Genomic DNA, 12,170 nt, shown 5'->3' with positions numbered 1-12,170 from the left:
AAATATACTCTCATATTTAAGTTGGTTGTTTCCCTAGGTATGCAAATTCAGCATGGAAATAATTTTCTCTAAGAATTTTTAAAATGAAATTTTTTGACTTCTGTTACTCCTGCCTTCAAATGTTTCGTGCTGTTGAGAAATTAGCTGCCGTTTTGATGATGACCCTGTCTCTGCATGTACTCCACTGTCTGTCCGTGGTGGCTGTTAGGATTTTCACTAGTGACACGCTAACATTAAAGCCTTGACTTCCTGTGGGTCTTTTTTGGATCTTTTTTGGTTCCTCGTTGTTCTACACACGCAGTTTGAACTGTTATCTGCTTCTGGACAGTTATCTTGTGATACTGTCACCTCTGCTCATTCTGGAATTCCTTGATGTTGGTGTACTGGATTGATCTTTTCATTACTGTGTCAATTTTTTTTGCTATGAATTGGACTTTTTACTAAGTTTTTCCATGTTTTGTTTTTTTTTGTTTGTTTGTTTTTTTTTTTTTTTTGACAGGCAGAGTGGACAGTGAGAGAGAGAGAGAGAAAGGTCTTCCTTTGCCGTTGGTTCACCCTCCAATGGCCGCCACGGCCGGCGCGCTGCGGCCGGCGCACCGCCCTGATCCGATGGCAGGAGCCAGGTGCTTCTCCTGGTCTCCCGTGGGGTGCAGGGCCCAAGCACTTGGGCCATCCCCCATTGCCCTCGCTGTCCACAGCAGAGAGCTGGCCTGGAAGAGGGGCAACCGGGACAGAATCCGGTGCCCGGACCAGGACTAGAACCCGGTGTGCCGGCGCTGCAAGGTGGAGGATTAGCCTAGTGAGCTGCGGCGCCGGCCTTCCATTGTTTTTTGCCTAGCAGATAACATTGGTTTTTTCTGTTAATTTGAGTGTTAAATTATTTCATTTTTAAAATATTTTTGTTTCAAAGCTTTTCTTTGTGCTTTGTGAAACAGAATGTTGGTTTTTAAAACTGTTTCTACTGTTCCTTTTCTTTGTTTCTCGTGGGTCGTCACGCGCTCAGCCAGTTTCTGTGTGTGCACATCTCTCTCAGAGAAGACGCGCACACGCTTCAGGATGGAGGTGTGGTGGGTGATGTGTAAGCCTGGCTGCTGACACCCAGTGCTTGCTCCCAGTAGAGCACCTTGCCCTTTCTCGAGCCCCCGCACCCTGTGCGCCCTGAGCACTGCTGGTTCTGTGTCTACAGACACTCCCTTGGCGGGTGGCGGAGCGGGTGGTGAGACAGAGCCCTGGTTCTCCAGGGCGGCTACCCAGGCTGTGTCGATTTGCTCTTTTCTGTGCCCCTCACACACTTGAGACTGAGCTAACTTCTCGCTAAGGGAGTCCTCCTTCCTCCATCTGCTTCCCAGTTTGCATATATTGTGGTAATGTTTCAGTTACCAGTCACCTCGAGACTTCATTTCACTGAGATTCCTGTTGTCTCTCCCGTTTCTTTGGGTCAGGAATCTGGGGAGGGTGAGTTTCTCACTAGGCATCTCCATGTGGATGGAGTGTGTAGGGTGGGACGTGGCTGATGTGCCCCTTTTATCTGGGCAAAGCTTGGCGATCTGTGGATTGGGCAAAAGGTCACGAAAAGGCACATTATCCTTTCCTTCCGTCTGCCCAAAGACTTTCGCAGAAACTTGTGTGAGGATCGCGGTGCAGCCACGGATTCGGGTGAACCTCATAGGATGGGCCTATTTGCTTAATGATCGTTAGAGTTCTCTGCACCTTGCCCTGGGAGCTTCTCAAATTCCATTTATGTGTCTCCTGAAACGAGAACACTCAGATCCTTAGTTTTGTCTCCCAGTCCTCTTTCCCCACTCTTTGGAGGCACCGGAACACCTGGGGCACTGAGGAAGCCCTAGGAGCAGGGCTTGGGTCTCCTGTGCGGTGTGTGCTGGCTTATTAGGAAGGGAGGCTGAGTGGACAGCAGGCAGGACCGCAGGCCAGCAGGAGGCTCTGTGAGTGAAGGCGACTTCTGAAGAGAAGTGGGCTCTCTATTTTTTTTTAAGGTCTTACGAAAGAAAGCTTCTGTGTCTGGACCATTTTGAGCTTTCTCTCAGGCAGTGCCTGGTAAGAATTGTCCGACATTGTATTGATAGCAGCAGTTCACGTGGCAACAGCTCCTTTGCATTTAGCGTTTGTGTATAGCGTGTAAAGGGAGATTTTTAATTTGTAGAAAATGTTCATGTATAATATTCAAATCTGGGAGAAGTAAATCTTTAAACTCTAATTGCAAGGCTGTCTGTTCATATTTAATTGGCACACATTTAAATGATTTGCCATTAACTGACATTAAAGACCTCACTTAATCATTGTTATATTATATTGGCTGTTGATTTTTTTGTTGACTTCTCTTTAGTTTTCAGCTTCCCATACATTGAAAGTTTTTCTCTTTATAAACAACTATCATTATCTTGGATGTCTTCTTATTATTTAGCCTTTCACACATTAGTGGATTTAATTGCATATATTTTTACAACCTAAAAATGTAAACAGTATTGACAATAAAAGTTAAACATGAGCACATAATTGCAGAACACGGGGTTCCTACTGAACTAGGTACTACCCGTTAAGTTCTCCACAGAGATTAGTCCGTGCGCTGCCTGCTTCAGCTTGGCCAGGCTGCGGCAGCTGACCTGTTTATCCCTGGGTTTGCCGTATTCTAGTTGAAGTAGAACCTTTACTCATTGCATTTTGGGATGAGCTGTCCCCACTGCCTTGGGTAGTTTTCTGTATCAGTATTCTTGCCCCTGCTATTTTTCTGTCAATTTTTGTTAATTGTGGGCAGATGTCCTGAAGGCTTTTGTCTCTGATCTCAGGATATTCAGGCCTAGGGAAGAGATGGTGCTAACTGGACGACTGAATATTGTGAAAATGGTCAAGACCTGCTTAGTCTTCGCCACATTCTGGATGCTTACCATTTAATAGATGGATGGCCCATTCCAGGAAAATTGGGCAATTGGAAAATTTGGGCTTATCAACCCTGTTTTGGGCTGAAGGTGGAGAGATTATTGCCAGGGATCCAGCTGCAGTTGTAGTTAGTAGTTACACACTGAGGGCTTGAGGAGTGAGAAGAGAGCCTAAGGCGATGGGATGGAAAACAGACCAGTAATAAGCAAAATAACGTGCACTCTTGGGCTAATGATTTAATCTGCGTGTGCCCAGTGTGTGCAGTACTTCAAAGTAACACCCTGTTGCATTAAAGGAGGGGCCTCCCCTCTTTTACTGTTTCCAGTCATTCATGTGGGGCCCTGGTGGTGTGCACACTGTTGGTGCTTTGTTTATCTCTGGGCTCCACTGCACACGGCAGGGTGGGGAGGGCGCGACATGCACCTTGCAGCCCTTCTCCTCGCTCCTGCCCTTGCCTTCTCGGTGTATGGTTTCTGTGGGGCAGCACGCCCTCTCCTCTCTGCCAGAGAGTGCCTCATTGTACCAGCTGGTAGCCAAGGCCTGCCACAGGAGCTCTCCCACCTGGGGCCCTCGTCCTCTCATGTACAGCTGTCTGAAAGCCTCGGCAAGCTTGGTGACTTGTCACTTGCCGCCTCCAGCACACTGAGCTGTCCCGGGTGCAGGAAATGGTGACGTGTGCCTTGCTCACATGACACTCAGCATGCTGAGTCATCGGAGGGGAGGCCGGCTGCTGTTTGCTTTATTCCTGTGTGTTTGGATTTGGTCTTAGTTAACCTCAGTTGGCCAGTACCACACTTAACCCTCATTCGAGAACAGCAGTCAGTATTAATGGCAGTCAAGGTGTACATTCTTAAACTTGGAGAAATATGCAATTTCTTTTCTTTCTTCTCTCTTCTCTTCCCTTTTCCTTTATTTCCTTTTTGTTTTTCTTTTCACTGCTGTGTATTCTGCTCCAGCACTTCGGACCCATGGCCACGTAAGGGCTGTGCTGTCACATGGATTGGACCATTGGCGATCACGCTTCCTCCACCTCTTCCCCACGGAGACCTTGATTCCTGTGACTCACTTCTCCCATGCTTCCAGTTCCGTTTTACATTTAACTTATACTTTATCATTATTAATCTTTTTTTAAAAGATTTATTTATTTATTTGAAAGTCAGAGTTAGAGAGGCAGAGGCAGAGAAAGAGAGGTCTTCCATCCACTGGTTCACTCCTCAGATGGCCACAACGGCTGGAGCTGCACAGTCCAAAGCCAGGCGCCTCCTTTGGGTCTCTCACACGAGTGCAGAGGCCCAAGGACTTGGGTCATCTTCCACCGCCTTCCCAGGCCATTAGCAGAGAGCTGGATCAGAAGTGCAGCACACAGAGCTCGAACCAGTGGCCATGTGGGATGCCGGCGCTGCAGGCTGCTGCTTTACCCACTACGCGGCAGTGGCTGGCCCCTCATTATTACTCTTGAGTCTGTGTATCTTTGTCCATTTGCTCCGCAGCACCATCCCTCCTCCTCCCACTGGCTGCAAGATGCTCAACCATGCTATTTCTCGGCTTCTTCAGGTCTTCCACTAAACACTAGGGGGTAGAATTTCACACTTAGGGCTCCTAGTGTTCTGCTGCAGAGGGTCATCCTGTACCCTGGTGGCCAAGGTGAAGTGAGGACTCTGTATGGTTCCGAGATCCCAGGCGAGAGGAGAGGAAAGATAATGGTGTACTTTAACGGTCATCTGATAAAGCATGCTAATCTTCAGCAGCCAAAAGTGTGGGACGCCATCAAAGCTGTTCCTCTCCAAGCCAGTAGATAAATGGACTTTCTAAAGTTTTGGGTCCTCATTAAATCAGGACTCCCGAGGGCACACACTGGGTTTTAATCCTGATAGCTGTGTCGCTGTGGTCGAAGTACTTATCGTGGTCTGCAGAGTGGAGGTAGCCAGCCCGGGCAGCTCTGAGGAGCCTGGGAGGGGCTGTGTGCTGCTCTGGCAGGGGCAGGTGGAAGTCAGAGTTGTGGCAGTAGCAGGCATTGTTGTCAGGTTGTTTCCCGTGCCGTGGGATCTTGTCTTTGCTGTTGCGTGTGGGGGGAATGGTAGGGAATAGAGATGCAATATTTCGTCAGCAACATCTAAGCTGGTTGTGTGTCTCTTTAGTGTAATTCTTGCCAGTTAATTTTAATTTGCAACCTTCACAGTGAGTCATGTAAAAGCTCTTACGTAGAATGTATTTAACTCAGGAAGCACTTCAGGGGAGTGCATGCCATCTGGCCAGGCCCCAGGCTCACTCATTTGGGAGTGCAGACAGGAGGAGGGGTTGGTGTTTGTTAGAGATGGTGGGGTTCCTTAACTTTTGGTTTTATTTTAATATTTTTGATATATTGCACTTACAACAATTACGTATCATAAATGGCTTGTCATGGCTAGTCATATTCATAGCCAGGATGATTAACGATTATAACCGTAATAGTAGCAACAGCTAATATTGATGGAGAGTTTACAGATGAGCCAGGCACTTTGGAACCTTGTTACTTGTATCAATCCATTGAATTCTCACCACAAGGTGAGGAGGCCTTGAGGCTGTGAGGAGCAGACCAGACATGCCCGGCTGTCCTGGCGATGGCGTACTTGTCTCTCAGGTTCCTGGGAAGTGGGCTGCAGCTGTGTTTGAACTAGCGTAATCTACCACGAATTATAGAAAGAGTAGGAGTAATTGAAAATATGTTTAATAAATAGTAATACAATAATAAATTATTTTAAATGCTCTTTCTTTTCCCCAAAGAATTTTGGTCCTTCAAAGTTTATTGGATTTACATACACCATTTGTAAGCTGATCTTTATTTTTATACTTTAATTCACTTCTCACAGATGTATTATTCAAGTATGTATTTTAAGATTCTTAATCTTGAAATAGTACAAAGATAAATACTGAGGTTTTAATCCTTATCTAATAACAAACAAAATAATTTTTAAAAAACCAACTGTTATGAACAATAACCTTGAACAAAGGTCATTTTCTTTCTAGTAGTAATATTTTATGTATAATATGTGAAGTATGTTCTGTAATGCGTAGTGTATAATAATTATGAAGGTAGCATATAAATGAGTGAATGCTGCAGTAAGTTTTCATTGTAGTTTCTGGTTTCTGTGTTTCCCGCTCCAGAATAGTAACTGCTTATGAATTTGACCAGGCAGGCTTTTGTGTCTGTAGTGTCTCCTGTGGGAAAGCTATTGGATACAATGACAATTCCTGTTTTCCTTCCTGAATTTCTAAGGTTCTTAAGAGGAAAAACAAGCAAACAAAAGGAAAGTGTTAGGATCTCATCGTGGTTTTCATACCCTTTCCAAGTGGTTTACAATTGTAATAAAATATAAAAAGTGAATCACTGTTTGGTTACTTTTTTCATAGTCCTTGAATTTAGAAGATGGTTAGTTTGTTTTCACTGATTCTACAGCTTGTCCTACACGTGGGTTTTCCATTTTGGTGTGCCTCTGTGTGAGTTCTCTGTTTATTTTCCTCATCAGAAAGGGCACCCAGGGATCGGAGGGCAGAAGGCTAGCATCACCAGGGCAAGACCGCCTGGAGTGGACGGGGTTCTGAACCGCCTCCTGCCTGGGAGGCCTATGTGCTGATAGAACTTGGAGCAGCTGACTTCCAGCAGTGGTGTCCTGAGAGCCCAAGTCAAGGTGGGCCAAAGTCAGAGTGGTGGTCATGGTCCTGGAGCTGGCGAGAAGGTCAAGGACACGAAGAAGTATAAATAGGAACCTCCTGTCCCAGCCAGAGTGAGGAAAAGTAGAAAGAACGGGACCGGATGCTGCCATTGGCGACACCTCACACTCAGTGCTGTTAGAGAGAATTAAAGACTGTCTCCTCATGGAGGGAGAATGCAGTAGACATTGGGAACAAGTGAAACCATCAGAAGAGAAGCAGGGGGAAGACGGAGCAAAGTCGATGACTGAGAGGGACCGCAGTGGCAGGAGGAACTTTGGAGATAGCGATGACAGCCACGCCATGGTCGTCGTCCGTGGGACCAGGACACTACAGCAGCAGCCTTTCCTTTGTGGACAAGGGTCTCCTGGAACCAGGCTCCTCACTCCTGCTCAGCTGCAAGGTGCGTGCTGTGATGGGGGTGTTGATGGATGATGACCCAGATCCCCTGATCACAGTGATGAAGGTGGAAAAGGCTCCCCAGGAAACCCGCGCCAGTACTGGAGGGTTGCACAACCACATCAGGAAATTAAGGAATCTGTGGAGCTTCCTGTCGGCTATCCAGCATATTAGGAGCAGATGGGAATAAAGCCCCCACCCCCACCCCGAGGGGATCATTCCCTGTGGTCCACCTGGCACAGGTAAAACCTTGTCGGCCGGAGCAGTGGCAGACCAAACCTTGGCCACTCTCTTGAGGGCTGTTGCTCTGAACTTATCCAGAAGAACCTAGGCGGTGGGCCCGAGCTCGTGTGGGAATTATTTTGTGGTGCCGAAGAGCACGTACCATCCATCATGTTTATTGGTGAAATTGATGCTATTGGGACAAAACGTATGACTCAGATTCTGGCAGTGAGAGAACTTCAGCAGACAATGCTAGAACTGTTGGACCAGCTGGATGGCTTTGATTCAACAGGAGACGTGAAAGTTATCATGGCCACAAACCGAATAGAAACTTTGGTCCAGCACTTAATCAGATCAGGCCGTGCTGACGGGAAGATCGAGCCCCTCCTGCCTGATGACAGGACTGAGCAGCGCGTCTTTCAGAATCACACAGGCCGGCTGGCTCTGGCCGGCTCTGGCCGGCTCTGGCCGATGGTGCAATCCCGGACAACGTGATCTCTCCAGTGCTGACATCAAGACACTCTGTATAGAAGCTGGTCTGATGGGCTTGAGAGAATGCAGGGTGAAAGTAACAAATGAAGACTTCACAAAATCTAAAGAGAATGTTCTTTATAAGAAAACAAGAAGACAGTCCTGTGGGGCTGTATCTCTAGTGGACCACCGCTGCCTTCAGGATAACGGCTGGACTTTTTGCCTACCCCCGAGGGAGGTGCGGATGGCGAAGCTGCCTGAGGAACCCGTGTTCCAGTTGATTTTTATTAGCAAACATCCTGTATGTCTCTTGGAGTGTGAGGTGTCCTTTGGTCACTGCTCACTCTGCTTCCCAATAAAGTCTGCTCTTTCTCATACAGAAAAACAAAACACTTGGGGCCGGCGCCGCGGCTCACTAGGCTAATCCTCCACCTTGCGGCGCCAGCACACCGGGTTCTAGTCCCGGTCCGGGCGCTGGATTCTGTCCCGGTTGCCCCTCTTCCAGGCCAGCTCTCTGCTGTGGCCAGGGAGTGCAGTGGAGGATGGCCCAAGTGCTTGGGCCCTGCACCCCATGGGAGACCAGGATAAGCACCTGGCTCCTGCCTTCGGATCAGCGCAGTGCGCCGGCCGCGGCGGCCATTGGAGGGTGAACCAACGGCAAAGGAAGACCTTTCTCTCTGTCTCTCTCTCACTGTCCACTCTGCCTGTTTAAAAAAAAAAAAAAAAAGCATTTGGGAGCAGCTGTCTTGGTTCTCCAAGGTGGGCATGGCCTGTTGTAGCTCAGAGGCCGCTGGACCTTGGAGGACTGACATAGCTATAAGGCAGCCCTTTGAGGCTCACTGGCACCAGCAGAGCACAGTACATCCAGTGCGGGGCATGAATGAACCATGAGCTGGAGAACGGGTTGTGGAGAGCAGCAGTGAAGTGGCATTCTTATAATAACTCTGGGTTTAAAAAATCAACTGTGATAAGTAAAATGGTATTCAGTGGATTGAAAGATAGACTTTATTAATAGGTCTAATTCATATGCTTTCTGTAGAGAGTTAAATCTTTCTCATTTAACTATTTTAGGCCATAATTATATACATGGATGAAAGAGGGGGAAAGAGAGGGAGAGAAAACAACCAGATTGATTGATATGCTCCGTGACAGGTATTATGACAAAAGAATAGGAGAAATTTCCTTTTATCCTCCAACTTTTAGCAGAAGTATGTGAAATGCACAGTGTGGTGACTCTGACCATAGGTAACTATTTCTATTTTGTGAGATGTTTGTGTAATTTCATTTGTTACTACTTGACAAATATGTGTGCTGCTTGGATATAAAATATATTAGACATTTCAGGCCATAATATATTTCTCAGTTTTTTTTTTTAAGATTTATTTATTTATTTGAAAGAGTTACACAGAGAGAGAAGGAGAGGCAGAGAGAGAGAGAGAGAGAAAGAGAGGTGTCCTCCATCCTATGGTTCACTCCTCAATTGGATGCAACGGCCAGAGTTGCATTGATCTGAAGCCAGGAGCCAGGAGCTTCTTTCCTGGTCTCCCACGTAGGTGCAGGGGCCCAAGCACTTGGGCCATCTTCTACTGCTTTCCCAGGCCACAGCAGAGAGCTGGATCGGAAGTGGAGCAGCTGGGACTCAAGCAGGCACCGTATGGGATGGCGGCACTGCAGGCGGTGGCTTTACCCGCTACGCCACAGTGTTGGCCCCTCTTAAGGTTTTTATAAAATACTAGCTGTGAGGACGGCACTGTGACATAGCAGGTAAAGCTACCGCCTGCAGTGCCACCTTCCCATATGGGCGCTGGTTTGAGTCCCGGCTGCTCCACTTCCGATCCAGCTCTCTGCTATGGCCTGGGAAAGAGTAGAAGATGGCCCAAGTCCTTGGGCCGCTGCGCCCACATGGGAGACCTGGAAGAAGCTCCTGGCTCTTGGCTTCAGATTGGCACAGCTCCAGCCGTTGTGGCCATCAGGGGAGTGAACCGGGGGATGGAAGACCTCGCTCTCTCCCTCCTCTCTCTCTCTCTCTCTCTCTCTCTCTCTGCCTCTGGCTCTCTGTAACTCTGCCTTTCACATAAATAAATAAATCTTTTTTTAAAAAAATACTGGTGTTCAGAGTGGGTGTTGTGAAGTTTTCTCCCTAAGGGCGGTGCCAGAGCTGATTCACTATTAGTATCTCAATGTCCAACATTTCCTGAATATAGTTGAAATAGTATTTATTCCACCAACAAGCAAGTAATTAAGTAAAGTTCAGAAACAAAATAATCTTGTGGCCGGCGCTGCGGCTCAATAGGCTAATCCTCCGCCTGCAGCGCCTGCACACCAGGTTCTAGTCCTAGTGGGGGCGCCGGATTCTGTCCCGGTTGCCCCTCTTCCAGGCCAGCTCTCTGCTGTGGCCCGGGAGTGCAGTGGAGGATGGCCCAGGTGCTTGGGCCCTGCACCCCATGGGAGACCAGGAGAAGCACCTGGCTCCTGCCATCGGATCAGCGCAGTGCACCGGCTGCAGTGGCCATTTAGGGGTGAACCAATGGAAAAAGGAAGACCTTTCTTTCTCTCTGTCTTTCTTTCTCTCTCACTGTCCACTCTGCCTGTCCAAAAAAAAAAAAAACAGTCTTGCTTCTTTTTGAAATAATCTGTTGGCTTGTAGTTTTACTTTTGAGTTGACCTTGATAAATGTAGACCATACATCCCAAAGTTTGTAAAAATGAATGTAAATTTCAGATGTTATCTGTTTGTAAAATATATAGTCTGTCAAACATCTTCCTCAGCAGGCAATATAATTCTTGAGTGACACTTTCTCAAAGTATAAAATGCTGTTACGTGTGCCTGGTTCTCAGAAGGCTGTTGTACCCTCATAGAAAGGAGAGTGTAGCAGCATGAAGAGTGGCAGGTGTGTAGATATCAAGATGCACATTTTAAAATGCTTGACATTATTTTGCTTGTAGATATCTGTTTGCTTTTTCCGAAAGTATTATTTGAGGGTTTTTAGCACAGCGACAGTAGAAACAGTGACCATTTGATCTCTTCATGAATGAGTGGGTTGACTTGAAGGCACAGAATGGATCAGCTGTTGTAGCTGCAGATACCCGGAGTGTGCTCGCCGTGTTCGGGGCCCCGTTCCTGTTTCCATAACAAGATGCCCTCAGTCACATCTGACTGCATGTCTGGGTGGCAGGTAGGCAATGTGGGATCTTCTGATGGAACCTAAACTCTACAGCTTACTATCAGCAGTTTGGAACCCTCCCCCTCCCCCTCCCCCAAACCATTTGATTACTTGTAGATCTCACAGGAGTTTGTGATTAACTCCAGCCCTTCAAAGGGAGGAAATGACACTTAACAAATAAACATACAAAGGAAAAAAAAATACTTTGATGAAACACTTTCCCCAGTGAAAATCAGTCCTCATTCTCAGATAATAAAGCAGCTTTGATTAAAAAAAAAAAAAAAAAACCATGAAGTATGCAAATATGTAAGAGAGGCACACATCCATTATCTCCCACAACTTCTGTTATCTCTCACTACCTCTGGTCCATTCTCCAACCCTGCAGAGGATCTGGTCACCTGCCAAAAACCACAGTTTTCTCAGACAGGAGATCGGTTCCAGGCCCTGGCAGCGCAGGCTTTGCCCCCTCACTTACTCCCTTTTCCATTCTGCGCTCTGCTTGGTGCCATCTCAGGAGTGCATGAAGGGGCTCTCACCCGAGCTCTGCACCCCTGTCTTTCCTGGCACCGGCGCTTGGGCTTCTCCTTGATGTGCTAGCCTGTCAAGAAGTCAGGACCGTGCCTGAGCCTTAGGTCAGAGTGCCCTGGCATTTCGGTGAGCCCTCCCTGGGCTGCTCCAGTGGCAGGATCTGTCCCAGGTGACTTCCTCTCTAAGTGCCCAAGAAAGTGGGGCTGTGCCCCAATGCCCAGGTGCACCTGTAGGCTAGCGAGGCAGGCATTGATCCCCTGAGATGATTTTTAAACACAGCTCCTTTCCCTTTCTCCTTTATTCCTTTCTTACCAAAAGAACAGTGTTTATGTACAAGCTACAGAATGAGCCAAAAGAATGGGAGGAATTTTAAATAGGCAACCTGTTCCTTATTTTGTTTTTTAAAGATTTATTTTATTTATTTGGAAGACAGGCCCCCTGTTCCTTATTTTGACCCATTCGGTGTCCTGACTGAACAGCCAGCTGATTAGAATTCTTTGATGGGGGACCGACGCTGTAGCAGAGTGGGTTAAAGCCCTGGCCTGAGGCGCTGGCATCCCATATGGGCGCTGGTTCAAATCCTGGCTGCTCGTCTTCCTATCCAGCTCTCTGCTGTGGCCTGGGATAGCAGTGGAGGATGGCCCAGGTCCCGGAGGAGGCTCCTGGCTCCTGGCTTCAGATGGGTGCAGTTCCGACTGTTACGGCCATCTTGGGGGTGGGCCAATGGATGGAGGACCTCTCTATCTATCTCTACCTCTCTCTCTAGCTCTGTCTTTCAAACAAATAAAGTAAATCTTTAATA

The 12,170-nt window shown here is 47.4% G+C and overlaps 1 protein-coding gene and 1 pseudogene across 20 annotated transcripts in view; both read left to right on the top strand.

Annotated features, from left to right (window-relative positions):
- ARID1B (AT-rich interaction domain 1B) overlaps positions 1-12,170 on the top strand; it is a 444,025-nt gene that overhangs the window by 213,210 nt on the left and 218,645 nt on the right. The gene's annotated exons all lie outside the window — the stretch shown is intronic.
- Positions 512-8,843, top strand: LOC103349940 (26S proteasome regulatory subunit 4 pseudogene; annotated as a pseudogene). Its single transcript, XR_016234457.1, has one exon. The product of XR_016234457.1 is annotated as a 26S proteasome regulatory subunit 4 pseudogene (transcript).

Source organism: Oryctolagus cuniculus, chromosome 5, assembly GCF_051225735.1.
Source record: "Oryctolagus cuniculus isolate XC-2025 breed Fujian yellow rabbit chromosome 5, ASM5122573v1, whole genome shotgun sequence".
NCBI classification, from domain to species: domain Eukaryota; kingdom Metazoa; phylum Chordata; class Mammalia; order Lagomorpha; family Leporidae; genus Oryctolagus; species Oryctolagus cuniculus.
This window is presented reverse-complemented; position numbering and strand designations above follow the sequence as displayed.